This window comes from Puma concolor, chromosome B2 (genome assembly GCF_028749965.1).
Source record: "Puma concolor isolate L17-30 chromosome B2, mPumCon1.1.hap2, whole genome shotgun sequence".
Taxonomy (NCBI): Eukaryota; Metazoa; Chordata; class Mammalia; order Carnivora; family Felidae; genus Puma; species Puma concolor.
The window spans coordinates 130,811,617-130,825,655 of NC_141671.1; the positions used below are offsets into that span (position 1 = coordinate 130,811,617).

Here is a 14,039-nt window from a genome sequence, read left to right on the forward strand (position 1 = left end):
GAGCCTAAATCAAGGGTTGGGCACTCAACCGACTGAGCCCTTTAACCTGCTTCTTTTAATTACAGTTTCCTTTGCAGGCATAGTCCTTTTGCTTAGTATAGATTATAAAAGTTCTGACTATGAGGATAGTAAAACTCTTCTTTATATTTTATATTCTATGTCTATCTCTATTGTATTTTATATTCCCACGAATTTCACACATGCCGGAATCTCAATACTTTTATTTCTGAAAATAGATTTGTATTACGTTATTACACATCCCAACCCTGTTTCAGCTGGAAAAGTCTCAGCAAGCATGTTTAGCCCCATAAAATGTTTCTACCCACTTAATAAGAGGCTATATTCTGACGAACAACTGGCGATAAGCAATTTGCTTTTGAGGATTTATAACCAGCAATAGCCTAGACAGAGTACATTTCAGACATGAACGACCTGATCCCTAAAGAAATTAATAAAACAGAAATGAAAACGACATAATAAGAGGGCTAGGTGAACGAACTAGGAATATTTAGCCTGGATAAAAGAATACTAAAGGGAACATGATCACTATCTTTAAATAATTGTAGGAATGTCCTGCAAGTCAATGAGGAAACTTGGATAGCTGCAGAGGGCCAAACTGCTGATAAACGGAAGCGTCCAGGAGAGGAATCTGCCTCCCTAAGAAAAGAAAAGGTGTTTAGGTAGAGGTTGAATGCAAGCAGTCCTTGGTGATTTGTCCTGAGTGATTTCTGCTCGCTCAGTTAGGGATTAAATGATGCCGCCAGTGCTCTTATCTAATCTTGAAATTCTACGAAAGACTTCACATTGCAAAGTGTCCTGTCATCATTTGACAAATCAATACATCAGATCCTACTCCCGTGTGAATTAACCATCATAATTTAAATCAGACACTTTAAGAGATGCCCTAAACAAGGTGTCACGTGCAGAACCACAGAGGGACAGGAAGAAGTAAAACTTCTCACTAAATGCTAAACCGGTACTGAAGGTGCAACCTGCTCAAAATTAAGGTCTGACCCATCTGGAAAAAAGCACCAGCAAAGCTGACACTGAATGAGGAAGTTAGCCATTTGCATATTCTAAAGACCTTCAGAATCCCATTTCTACATCCCTCTCCTTCGCCCTGCCTCATATTCTTAGAAATACTTAACATGTGAAACACGAAAGCAGTAGTTTGATTTACACAACTGGGCAGTATATTGTAAAAGTTTCTTACGAAATTCAAACCAAAACCTGTTGGTGTAAAGGAAATCACAAATGTTAGCTATGCCATTAGACATTGTTTGCTTTTCCAGCTATGAGGAGGGTTAATATAATCACAGCAGGCTATTGTTACTAATTTCAAAGTGTCTTCTGTTTGCTTCTCATTGCTCTGGTCCTACACAACACACAAGAATATAAAAAAAGAAAGACAAATTGTCAGGACGATTTCCTCACAATATAAATCCCAGATCAGCTATTGATACCCATTGTAACCCCTTTCAGACATCATTAGGTTTGCCATCAGTAAACTCTCACCAAACATAGCCAAAATCAACGAAGGACTGAACAAATCTGGAGTCTGTCCATTAAAAAAAAAAATCTATCTCCACACTTAGCGTCCAATTATTTGCTATATCCTATACTGTCAGGTGATTTATTTTAAAAGGTCATTTTGAATATCTCAGCCACTTGGCCCATTTATAAAGCTGCACTTGATTAAATCAGGGCACTAAGTTCAGCACGAATATTACTAAGGCCATCAGAGCAAGTAAACAGATTGCAAATTCAAAAACAAACGTCTTTGGATTCCTTTTCTTCTGCTTGAAGGTGGGTATAACTATCTCAAAATTTTGTTCCACATGTGCATTAGTGACCTATGCAAAATTTAAAGGCTCCAGGGGACATTACAACAAGCTGTGGAGCTGCTAACCATTATCTTTCTGAAAACAATTACATATGCCCATAATAAATTGCATCAATAGCAGTCAATTATCTCAAGAACACTCTACTAACCCTTGTCACAAATGTATTGCTGCGTATCAGATTTTTTTCAACAATTGAATTATTCTCAAAACTTAGCATTGCTTCACATCCTAAAAATAGCCACTCCAATTCTCTTGTGTTACCCTGCTCTGCTCCCAGGAGGTAGGGCAGTGCTATAAACAATGCTTCATTTTTACAGATGAAGAAACAATGAAATATAACAGAAGTACAGCCACTTTGCCTGAATCATTCTGAAAATCAATAATGAGGCAAGCAATAAACTCGTGGGGTCAGGGTTTACTATCAGCCTTTCTGGTGTCCTCTGTGGCCCTGGGATAGGCTCTAATGAGCACATCCTGACAACGAGGGCACAAAGATACTTAGAATCCTCATTTTACCAAAAACGCTCATATTTCCCCGAACATAAACTTTGACATACGACAAATAAATTGAGTAACAAGAAAATATATTGAATATTTATAACCCTGGATTTTTCCCTCGCTTAGAGAAACAGGGATTATTCAAAATGTAAACTTCAGGAGAAGAAAGAAAAATAAAGCTTGATAATTATTCCATGGATAATTAGAAGCTGAACTCCCCATGACTCGTCCATAAAGTGTTGGGGCCAGCCATCAGGACTCTCCCACGGGGCCCTGCTGAGTTGCAAAGGCAGATTTCATCACTGGAAAAGTGGTTCTCCCCCAGCCTTCCCTCCTTCATTTTTCTTTGTTTCCAAGGGCAAGGATCTGTAATGGGGTAAAGGAATACATTCTCTTTGTGCCAAACTTATCCAAGCAGACCGACCAAGAAACAACTCTTCCTTAAACTCCATACCCACAAGCAGTAACTGCCTTCAAATAGCTTCCCTTTCAAAGCACCGTAAGCAAAATATGGCCAAAGAAAACTGTCCTATAGGGAAGAATCCCAGTCAACTATAAACTTCCCCGTCCAACTGTAGGAAAAAAATTGCCTCAAAATGGCTCGATCTGAGCAATTGTTGTGAAATCAAACGGGAAGTACAGAGACCAAGAAGACCCTGACTGTGCTACAAGAAGTGTGATTGCTGGGTGTGCTTCCCAGGGGACTTCTTATAGAACTGAAGAAAAACTTACAGAGCAAAGACTAACGGAGACATCACCCCTCCTTTCGTTCTGATGACCACCCCCCCAACCGCCATCTTACCTCTTTTCTCACCATTTAGAGTACAAGCTTCTTGAGAATTTGGACTTTCAACATTCACCAAATCCCTACTGCCTGCCTACTATACACCGTGCCCTGTGTTTCCACGTTTTTGTGAAAATATAAACCATCCTAATCCACTAGAAATTTGACAATAAAAATAATCGGTAAAAAAAAAAAAAAGAAAAATTCATTTAAATAAGAATAAAAATATACATTCCAAATAAAAGCCGTGATAATCTCTTCACCTTAACAATCTGATAAATGCAGTTTACAATAAAATGTGTCATTTAAAAACCATTTTCTTCTCTTCCTTATGAAAAAGTAAGCAGAACTAGATTCTACAAGTTAGGAAAGGCCATAATGCTGAATCATAAAGAGGGGTTTTTTTTAAACAACTAGTGCTATATTTAGTTATGCAAAAAATAGTAATAAATAGTACGTCTTCAAAAACTACCTTACTATGAAAAATATAGATATAGATATGGGTGTAATAAATGGGATTTTTTCATTAGTGATTTAGTAAGACTTGCAATGCTTCTTTAACTGTTATTTGGGTTGAGAGACACAATATGAAAGTAGAGATTTCCAAAAACACTGGAAAGTAGTACAATGACTAAATTTGCCATGAAAAGTTTCTAAAGTAGTCCACTGGAATATAAACGCCATGAGGACAGGGATTTTTTTTTTTTTTTTTTTTTTAGCTATTTTATTCACTGATGAATCCCCAGTGTCTAGAAGAGCACCTTTCCCAGAGCAGGTAGGCGCTTAATAAATTTTTGTTGAATTAATAAATGTTTGTTTAAAAGTCAGCAGTCCCGGGAACACTCCAGTTGTGTCTCCTAAGCAAGCCCAAGGCCTCATGAGTAAACACTGGTTCTCCAGCTCTTGCGATTTACGTAGAAGTTCAAGTTGGGTAATTTCAGGCCCTAGAGGCTATTTTTAGGCCACAAAACTCCAGAAGGATGATCCACAAAGAACCAGAGAATTTAGTTCACCTCACTAGTGTAGCACTGTCTGAGCTGAATGAAAAATACCCCAAACTGTAATTGATATTTTCATTTGTTAACTGCTGAGAAACATGGGCATTTTGACATCGCTTCTTAAACCATTGCCATCGAGTTTAATAGACCACTTGAAAATGTGAAATTGATCATTTTACTGTCACAACAAAATTAGGTTCTCCTGTGTTTTTCTTTTCTTTTGGTGTAATTTCTTCTTTTATTTTTTATTTTTTTAATGTTTTTATTTATTTTTGAGAGACAGAGCAGGAGGGTAAAGGGGGAAAGAGAGAGGGAGACACAGAATATGAAACAGGCTCCAGGCTCCGAGCTGTCAGCACACAGCCAGACGTGGGACTCGAACTCACAAACCACGATATCATGCCCTGAGCCAAAGTCGGGCATTTAACCGACTGAGCCACCCAGGCACCCTTGGTGTAATTTCTTCATAATAATAATCATAGCTGCCAGATATTTAACGTTTTACTATGTGCTCAGTGAGACAGGTACACATATTCTCATTAAAAAACTTCACAACAACACTTAAGCAGATATTATCATCCTCATTTTGTAACCTGCAGGAGGTTAACTGACCTTCCGAAATTCCCTAGAGTTGGTGGTGGTGCTGGAATTTACCCTGTTCTGTCAGACTTTAAATCCAAGCTCTTAGCCCCAAGGCTACCTCCTTCATACAGTGTGTATCACACTGACGGGTATGCCTAAACTACTAAGATTAAACACCGTGCAAAGTGATCAAAATGGTTGGCAATTTAATTTTTTAATTTTTGCAAAAATTTTGCTGTTTAACCGTTGCTTATGCTGCTGCATGAAATGGTGAAAAGACCAATTGTGTTTGCAGCCTAACACCCTGAGTTCAAATCATACTTCCTTACTGACTATCAGAGTTGTCCCTGCAAACACCATTTAACCTTTCTGAGTCTCAATCCCCTTAAGTGTAAACATGAAGGTAATAATACCAAATCTTCTCACGGCTGTCACTGGAGAGTGCCTGGTGAGCAGCCTGGCACAGAATAAGCGCTCCTTCAGCCTACATGCCCTTCCTTCTAACGGATTTGCTAAATTGGCACTGTGCTGATTTTATAAAAGTGTTTAGTTCATCCTCGTAATACCATAATTACAGAATATAATGACACTGCATTCTCTATAACTACAAAGTAGAATTTATAAACTGATAGATGATGAGTTGGAAGAGGCTTTAGAAGCCCATCTGTTCCAATCCTTTCGTTTCCAAATGAAGTCCAGAGAGTTTAAAGGACTTGTTTCCAAGTTTTTACAGAAAGCTAATTGCAAAGACACTTCTAGACCTTATGTCCCTCCACCTCTACTTCCACGATAGTCCCAGTTTTTGCCTCACATTACACAGGCATGGCAACACGTGTAATTTTCAGACAATTAAGCAGTATAAAATAACCTCAGTTTAATTGCATCCAATTAACAAGCCAAATTAGTGTTTCATATGTACACTATTAAACTAGTTGTCTGGCTTCCAAAAGAAATAAAACACTGTTTCAAATGAATCTAGCATTTTAGTGAACAAAGCTACTTACAATTTAAATTACCTTTGCTATAATCTTCTTTATATGGAATTAGACCTAATCTCCATTTTAAAAGAAATTCTTTCTGCAACTATCAGGATGAAAATTCATGCTTGTATTTGAAGTATCAAATTTTTCTTTCTCACTAAATACATACGATTTTCTAAGATTAGTATACATGTGCATGCATGCACACATGCATACCTGTACATATATGCATGCCTAAGGCCCCCTAAGCAAATACAAACGAGGGTGTGTCTGACATTTCCCCACCACCTAGTTTGAAAAGTCCCACCTTTTTCTTGGCCTTCAGAAATCAAGTGAATCTGCCACAATGCAAATAACAAGAGCTTTGCTGATCTCCTGCTTTCTTTTTCAGAGAAAATGAAACCACCAGATAAATCTTTGTCAAAAACACTGCCTTCCAAATACACTGCCCTACACTATCCGTCCAGTATTGTCATGATTTAGATACAACTGGGTATCAGTTAAAAACCAGTATTCTAATGAGCCACAAAACGAATCATCTATCCATTCCTTAAATATTTACACCTAAAAACATAAGTGCGTTATCATTTTAAGTATAGCCATTTTTATAAGTTATCGTTTCTTTGGTGGCCAACTTTCACTATTACTATTTATGAAGACTGTTCCGAGGAAAGAGTTGCAGAGTAGGTTAAACTAAAAATGCAGTACTGTATACTGAAGACACAGCTCAGACTGATGATCTGCTGTACGTATTTGACCATGTTTATCAAAATACTTAATCACTTTTGTTATTTATTATTAAGATGTCCATGAACAAGACAAAAGAGTTCACACTGTCATGCAGTGGTGTCAACCTTCATTACGTCTTTTGGGGCCTTATACCAATTTAATGGCCACCTGCCACCAAGCTATTCATCCCCTAGACGTTTATAATCTTTCGGAACACCCACACATCATAGCATCACTCCTCTGCTGAAAAACCTTAGGTGAAATCCAGCTTTCTCAGGAGGGCTTCATGGCCCACATGGTCTGGAACCAATGGACCTTTCCAGGTTCGCCGAACTCTTCCTCTCCCTTGGCACAACAATGTCCCACCACTCCAAATCAAATTCAATGTGCCCCGCCCTTCCCTCTTAGTAGGATTTACTGAAATTCTACTCAACTTTCAAGGCCCCCGACCAAAATTTACTTCCTCCCACAAAGACCCTCTAATCTTTGCAGATGGAAAAAAAAAAAAAAAGCTTCCATTTATATTATAGTTTTGCTCGTACGTTTTAGTAAAGTTTATTTAACAAGCCATATGTCTTCTCTAGATTGTAAAAATTCAAGTCAAGGATCATCATCCTCTTATCTCTCAATTACTCATATTCTGCCCCCCCAGTCTGACTCCAGAGCCTAAGCTTGGAGCTCCCCTTCCATAAACTGACTGTTTTTGCCACCTAAATTGAAATTTCTATATTGTATGAATTTTAAAACAGGGAGCAAATTAATTAAGTGATAACAGTTGACAAAATGGAGTAGGAGCCCAAGATTACATAAAGGAATGTTATTTTCACTAACCTCTTTTTCCACTCTTTTGTATTACGTTGACCCTTAATCATACAGAAGGTAAAAAAGAAAAAAAAAAAAAGAACTAAATTTTTCCAAAGGTTCCAGTATTTGCAGTCATGAAGAGAAATTATCTGGGGACTTGAATGTTTCACTAGCTGTTTAGAAACATATAGATCCAGCTTATGCAGGGTTCTAAAGATTAATCGGTTCTTCAAACAATGACCTTGAAAGACCTCGGAACTGGTAGTTATTCATTAAGTAAGTGAATCAACGGTGTTGACCAATTCAGTTAACTTGATCCTCAAATAAGTATTTTTTAATTTAAATTATTTATTCTTAGAAAAATTACCTGCAAATAATAATAAGCTAACCTACAATTAAACCCCTCAAACCGAAGTTAGCACATGGAGTCGTAACAAACCTCCAGGGGTCAAGGGCCACTGACGTTGAAGTACTTGTGAAGAGACACATGTTATACATAAGGCTCCTCCAACTTCTAGACCCTGCCCCCCAAAATTCTTTCTCCAATGATCTACTTCTGACATAGCCAATAGTATGTCATACGTCCTGATTTTCCAAGGACAATGCCCATTTATGCCAGGTTAGATAATCATCCATGTGGCACTGACCACGTAATCTGGCCACACCTCGTCTCATTTCTCTAGTTATGTACCCTTGGCCCCACTGGCTTGCTTTCAATTCCTCAAAGCACTGTACATCCCCCAATCTCAAGATATTTGCATTATTCCCTCTTTGTACAATACACTCTTTCTCTCCACCTCTTTCCACTTGACCATAGTTTATTCTTCAGTCTCAGCTCAAATATTACCTCTTCAGACAAGGGTGATATAGTGCTTATTTTTATACACTCATTAATAGGTGTATACACTTATTAATAGGTGTATACACTTATGATACGCTCCTCTCTGTTTCTTTGAGAGCACTCGTAACTAATGTGGCTTTATGAATATTGGCTCACCTCATGCCTCATATCTGTCAAGCGCACTAGATTAGAAGCTCCTTTTCTGGTCTGGATCATCATTATATCCTTGGTGTCTACCAAAAGCCTAATCCATAATAAATACTTGTTGAATAAACGGATGAATAAGTTGTATTGATCAATGATGACTGGGTCACTTGTCATAGTACTCTGAAGAAAGAGCTAAGACTATATGTGAGTGACAAGTCAAAAATGTTGCCTAGCCCTGAGTACTTCCTGACCTTACATCCAATCACCATGTGACCCAGAAGTTGTAGGTCAAACCCCACCTGCTCTCTGCCCCGTGTCTTCAGGCACACAAGCATCATTTTCATCTCTTCTCTCCAAAGCACTTTCTTCAAATATGTCTACCTAGTCAGACTTCAAATTTTAAGCAGATAGGAAATCTACAGTTACAGACACTTGTAGAATAGATCAAATGCCATAATTAACACCTCAAATGACAAATAATATGAGTATGTGTTAAGATTAGCACACATTTGGCTCAGAAAAATAGTGACACAAATTATTAAGCAGTTCTGATTCTATTCTAAACTCAGTCTTGAAGATAGTATAGCCCTATGTCTCTCTTAATGCTAGTAGCCAGGATCAACATCACAGAAGCCAAAGATCGTACAGATCAAGTATGCTGTGTTATCCTCTTATACGTGAAGACTGGTTATGTCACAATGATAGATGAAGTGCTGAAATATTTGTCCAAATTACTTAGGGCCATCTCACAGCTACAAATACTGACTTACAACTTCCTTTTTGTTAGCAATGCCATAAATAGCATATAGAAAGCAGTGCTTTTGTTGTTGTTGTTGTTGTTGTTGTTGTTGTGATCAAGTATAAGGAACAAGTGGAAAATTGTATCACGTATATTATTTCCTTCAAATAAGCACAATCTTATTTTCACAAGGTTTTCCCATTTTCTCTCAGTCCTCATTCACAGCTTCAAGCATTGAGAAACCTCACTGGAATATTCACTGAGGTTTTACTCAAGATAAATGAAGTCTCTGCCTATGTGGTTACAGCAACCCTATACACACTAATAGTGTGAAGTTCCTTATGAAACCTGAAGTCCATTGAGTTGAGATAGCAGACTTCCTCTGTTCCTTTTTATATCACTTAGAAAGCTGCAATGCTTACATACCCTGTTTTAGCCAAAATATGGATTCATGGTGAATTCGTTTATAAACTCATTAACTAGAAGCACAGCATTGGAATTTTAGGTGAAGGTTTAAATTGTGAACCATTTCTCCACCTACAGGACTGTTACACAGACCAGTACAGAGTCCTGTTGATGCTGACTAGGAACCAAAATTTGAAAACAGTGTTTATTTTGAACAGACTTAGGTGAGTAGCAACCTGTTTGATCCCAAACTATCCACCCAGTTGATCTTAACCACCTTTCCCTTATTACAATAGTCGCTACCTCAGGAATTAAATTCTTCCACACTCTAAAGGAGGACGCTTTTCACTCATGCCAAATAACATTTTCTATAGCTCTTTAAAACTACTTTTCTATGTTGAAGCTTTCAGATTAACTTCAGCTAATTACTGATAACTGAAAAATCTAAAGCAACACAAATAGACTATATGTTATCATTGTTACTGTTGAAATAAACCCTGCTTTAAAATTCAAAATAGGCAGATTCTTTAAAAAAAAAAAAATCCTCATTTTAAAATGGAATCAGCATAAAAAAACAAAACCTGATTTTTCTGAATAGTGACGAAGTGTCAAAAGCTCAAGCAGACACACGTACCATTATTTCACGGGGAACGCCTGCATTCGTGTTCTCTCTGTTTTGTTTTCATAGTAACAAGAACATTTGAAAACACATCTTGTGTAAAAGGAGCCCGATCAATCAAAAGATTCCACTGGCTAATCTTTCAATGTAGTCAAATGACATGACTTCATTATGTGATAACACCCATAGAGTAAATTCACCTTCATATCCCATGTTTAATAGAAACATAGAAATGCCTTACCTACTTCAGTGAATTTTTTCCAAACACCTCCACAAGGATCTAACATGTTAAAAATCAGTTAAATTTTAAATTGGTACCATCATTAATATGCTACCACTCCCCCAAATTGTCCCCAAGTCAATTTCACATCAATTTAATCATAAACACCGTTACATAAATATAAGCAATCTCTAAAAACGCCAACCTCATAAAACACAATCATTGTAACAGAAATATAGATGCCAGCAAATGAATTTTGTTTTATACCTGACCCATGTTCAAAGCAAGACACTCAGACAATTTTCAAAAGATTCACCATTGTCATGTAACATTTTTCTGTACATAAGAAATATACTGCATATTTCAAACCTAGTGGTCAAAAGGGATTATGACACTTCAAAAGCACACTATCATTTAGTGGATGTTGGTAAATCTTTTTCGCCTCAAAATAAAAATGCACACTTCTCATCTGGTAACATGATTTCCTAGTGTTCCACAGGAATTTCATCTTAATGAAAATGCTATCACGTAGAGGGTATTTCTGACTTGATAAACCATCTAGCCTATATCCTAAAAATCAAACCCAATCTACTCATTACACAATCTACTTGGTTAAAATCTTGTTTGGGCACTTTTATAGGGTAAAAAAGAAAAAGACATCTGCAAATTCTAATATATATGTAATAAATACATATATCCTATGTGTAACATACATCTCTGTACATACATATGCAAATATTTAAAATAACTTGGTTTGCTCAAGGACAAATATCACCAAATATTACTTTATCACTGGAGGAAATGTTTCTAATAAAGTTAAATGGCCTTTTCCAGGAGGACAGATCATTGCAAATTTAATTAAAAAGGATCTTATTAATATTTCAAGTAATTTCTGGGCTTGATTATGCGCTACAAAAGAAACAACTGTACTGAAGAGAAAAATCAATAGCCCTTGACTAGAGCCCTGAGTATGCTAGAAAAACACAGTTCTCTTGTGAATTATCAAGGTCTAGCCTTTGGGGGTGGGAGAGAGCACCAATATTTATTTGGAGGTAGACTGAGTTATTTTTAAAATGGCAAAAAAGGAAGGAGAACAATCGGTTCAAATTTTCCATTATAATGAAAGTACCGGAAACAAGCCTTTTTATGTTCATTTTAGGCCTAAGAAACTGTGCAGAGAATAAGGCTTTTGCAATGTCAGTTGCACACACTGCTTCCTGTGCGAATTCTAAGCCATTACAGGTGTCCTAAGGCCTCCAGCGAAACCTATTATCAGGTTAGTGCTCCCGTCCCCTCAAAGCCATCCCCACTGCCCCCCTACCCCACACATATTATTGCTCGGCTGCTCTAAGTGTCTATTAAGGACCCTCTGTCTTCTCTGCACTCCCGAGGTTAAAGTACCCACTTTCCCTCGGCGAAGCCTGTAAAAGCTTTCCCATTAGAGAGGACTAGTTCCTGCCGTCCTTTTTCAGTTAGATGCTTTCAAGTCAGGAGAGGAGCCACTTGAAGAAAACCCTCCTTCCCCTCCTCCCTTTTTCCACTGGAAGCCACGTCCCTGAAGGACAACACGAAGGGACACTTCATGACCTTCTACCCCCTCACCCAATTTGGGCTCGGAGAGTTGGGGGTCGCATTTTCTCGTGTCCTCTGCTGCACTGGATGTGTTATGTAAGAGGGACAGAACGCGAGAGGCACATGCGTATAAAGCGCACCGATCTGCGATAACAGCTGGGGTGTCAGAGCTAATCTGGAGTCTCCCCCACCAAATACGACAGACACCACACATACATCACCCCCACCCCCTACACACACCCCCACACTGAGCAGTGTTTTCCTGTCTCGCCCCTACCAACACCAGACGCACAGAATGCAAAGGCGGGGGAGGGGTGAAGGGAGGTGAGTGAGGAGGAGCAGCAGCACATCTGCTTTGATAGCAGCCGGCAGAGCCGCCGCGGCAGAGAGCCCCCTCGTTAACCCCCTTCCTGTGGCTGCACCACGTCATGGAACATTCCCGGAACGGGCCAACGTTCCACCCACTTCAGGGAACAGACATAAAGGCGCAGACCCAGCTCCCCACAGTGCAGAACCCAAACACACATGTCCCTTCCCGGTCCCCGGGCAGACGCACAGACGAACACGCATGCAAACCGCCCCCACCCGTCTCCACGCGCCCCCGGCCAGCCCGCCGCGCCGGGAGCCGCTCTGCGGCCGGTGCACCCGCAAGGCGAGGGCGCCTCCGCCTGAACCTTCCATCGAGACAGTCCCCTCCTTCCTCGCTTCCTTCCTTCTCTCCTTCCTTCCTTCCTTCCTTCCTTCCTTCCTTCCTTCCTTCCTCGCTCGGGAGGAGAAAGGAGTCACTGAAATGCCAACAGCTAGCAGCCTTCGCCGCGCTCGCTCGGCCGCAGGCCGGCGGCCCGGCCCCCGCGCCGCCCGCCCGCCCCCGGCCCGCGCCGAGCGCCCGCCGCCCGCCCGCGGCCCCCTCCCCCGCTACCTGACGACGGGCGGCCGGCGGCCGCGGCAGCCGCAGCGGTGGCCCGGCGGTGCGCGCCGGTGCACGTCCCTCATTAGTAACCAGGCACATTCCTGCCTCCAGCGCTCCCGCGCGGCCCCCTCCCCCCAGGACATTACGCAAAGCAGCCTCCCCTCATCTGCATAGATCCTCGGCCAGGGTATTCCCCGCATTTCCCGACGCGCCGGACCACCCCCCCCCGGACGAGGTCTCCCCCATCCCCGCCCCCTCCGACCCTCACCCTCGCCACGCCGGGAAGGGGCTGGGGGCTCGCGCCGCCAGACGCGACCGAGTCCGGCGGAGGCGATTTCAGTATAAAGTGAAACAAGCTCCCAATGCTGAAGGAGGCAGGAAAAACACGGCGCCTAGGCCACTTACCGAGCCGAGAAACCTAGATTCCCGCCGCTCTGCGCTCCCAAATGGTCGGTCCGCCCTCCGCGCGCCCCAAGGCTGCACCCAGCACCCCAAAGTCGAGACGTGTAGAAATATCGTTAACGAGCCAGGAGACCCTCCAAGTTGCTCCGGGCTCCGGGGAGCCTCAAGGTCCAGGACTCAACTTGGCCAAGACTTGTGCCACAGTCCCCGAAGATGTTTTTGTGGAGACCCTCCTCCGGCGGGGAGAGACAGCGCTCGGCGGCGCCCCGCTCGCCTCCTCTCCACCCTCTCACCTCCAGCCCGCCTCCCGCCGGCTGCCCGCCTCCGGGCCGCGAGCCCCTCGGGCGGCTGTCAGCTCCCGGCCGCCGCCGGGTGACAGGGGCGGGAGGAGGGCGCGACGCGGTGGCCCGAGCCCGAGCGGGCAAGGGGGATCCTCGCAGCAGCGGCGGCCGCTCACCTGGAAAGTCACCGCTGAGAAGGAGGAGGAGGAGGACGGAGAGGAGAAGGAGGAAGAGGAGGGAGAGGAGGAGGAGGAGGAGGAAACCCCCCTGGTGCCCTTGTTCTCGCTGCCGCGGCGGCCGCTCCTCGCCAAGGCTGAGCGTGTCTGGTGGGGGGTGTCTGGTAGCATTTCCTTAAGGACAGAGGGAGGGCGGGCGCGGAGGGAGGGAAGAGATCCCGACCGCCAGCCCAGGCTCCTCTTTCCTTTATTTATTTTTCTGACACTATACGGAGATGGGCCCAGGGCAGGGGCCGCGGGGCTCGCGAGGGAGCGCGAGGCCCGGGCCGCAAGCAGTCTGCGTGCGGGAGCCGCAGCGGCCGCCTCCCCTCCCGGGCTGTGGACGCACCGGGTTATTCCTGGCAGCGCCTCCCCGAACAGAAGTTACTAGGAGGAGTGCGCGGCGAGGGCGGGCGGGGGGAGAGGCGGAGGGAAGGAGGGAGGAAGAGGGAGAGACTCAGCCAGCGAC

General features: G+C 42.3%; 1 protein-coding gene across 1 annotated transcript in view; it reads right to left on the minus strand.

Moving 5' to 3' along the window:
• Window positions 1–13,208, minus strand: part of HIVEP2 (HIVEP zinc finger 2) — a 204,969-nt gene extending 191,761 nt beyond the window's left edge. Inside the window, exon 1 of the mRNA XM_086708022.1 lies at window positions 13,078–13,208. The gene's annotated coding sequence lies outside the window, so the exon portion shown is untranslated. The remainder of the gene's footprint in view (window positions 1–13,077) is intronic.
• Between the last annotated feature and the right edge of the window lie 831 nt (window positions 13,209–14,039).